The sequence below is a fragment of the Branchiostoma belcheri genome, unplaced genomic scaffold, assembly GCF_001625305.1.
Source record: "Branchiostoma belcheri isolate BF01 breed outbred unplaced genomic scaffold, Haploidv18h27 scaffold4, whole genome shotgun sequence".
NCBI classification, from domain to species: domain Eukaryota; kingdom Metazoa; phylum Chordata; class Leptocardii; order Amphioxiformes; family Branchiostomatidae; genus Branchiostoma; species Branchiostoma belcheri.
In genome coordinates this window covers 5,596,447-5,597,559 of record NW_017804020.1, presented here as the reverse complement: position 1 = coordinate 5,597,559, position 1,113 = coordinate 5,596,447, and the positions used below count along the sequence as shown (strand labels likewise).

The 1,113-nt window shown below is 36.0% G+C and overlaps 1 protein-coding gene across 1 annotated transcript in view; it reads right to left on the bottom strand.

Moving 5' to 3' along the window:
- The window catches only part of LOC109477227 (calcium/calmodulin-dependent protein kinase type 1D-like), a 45,575-nt gene that overhangs the window by 43,434 nt on the left and 1,028 nt on the right, over positions 1 to 1,113 (bottom strand).

Here is a 1,113-nt window from a genome sequence, read left to right as displayed (position 1 = left end):
AATTCCTCCTGATTGGAGAGATAACGGTTGCTGATAGATGCTTGTGGAGTTGGGTTCACCCATTTGTCTTGCATTATTTAGTCACCTGGTCTCCAGAGAGTGGCAGCAATCTAGGGAAATCTTTCCCTGCATCTGCTTCAATAACAGTTCACTCAACATGCAGGAATACAACCATGACATGTGCCTTCCTTTTCTGCCTGCTCCCGACAAATATGGTTTTGTATTTTATAGCTAATTGAAAATGGCAATAGAAATCATATCTTCTCAACAATAGGAGCAAAAAAAAAGCTGATGTGTATTTTCATTATGCAAATTCATCTGCAGATTATGACATCAAGAAGTAAAACAAACGGCCCTCAAATGAAATAGAAACAAAAAAATTTATCTTTTTATCTGTAACAAGAGTTCCACGATCTCATACCTTCGCCAAATGGTGTTAACTCTTGCGGGTGACAAATTATACAATTTTAATCATTTATTTTGTAAATAAGAGCCTCATTTGCATGGATTATATCAGTTGATCATATTCTCCATCCAATGACAGCCTTATCATAACAAAAAGGCTATTATAGCACTTCCTCATAAATTATGCAAATGAGGTCATAATAAATTATGTTTATTGATCTTCACTTCACTTTACTTAACTTCCAAATGTGGCAAGTATGAAATTGGGTGCAGCAGTGACAACTATGGAATTATAAGAATTTGCCATTAATTATGCAAATTAGGTTCTCATTTACATAATCTATATCCTCAGATGTTTTTCTCGTTCTCAAGTAGATGTCACAAGTGTTTAATAATTCTATTATCGAACAAAGCAGATTTATAGCATTTCCTCATTAATTATGCAAATTAGCTCCTGATTTGCATAATTGCCATCTGATTATGTCAAGCATCACTTCAACTACATACATGCCAAAAATCATGACAATACGTCAACCGGATCTTGAGTTATCGTCCTTCAATGTTTTTTCAACAAATGCTCCTGCAGTTCCAGAACAAGGCGCTAGGGGACCCAATCTCATGTCACTTCTTCCCTACCCCCAAAGCTATCTACCAACCAAAATTCGTGACCCTAGCATGTCCAGAACATGAGATATCAAAACCGGAAGT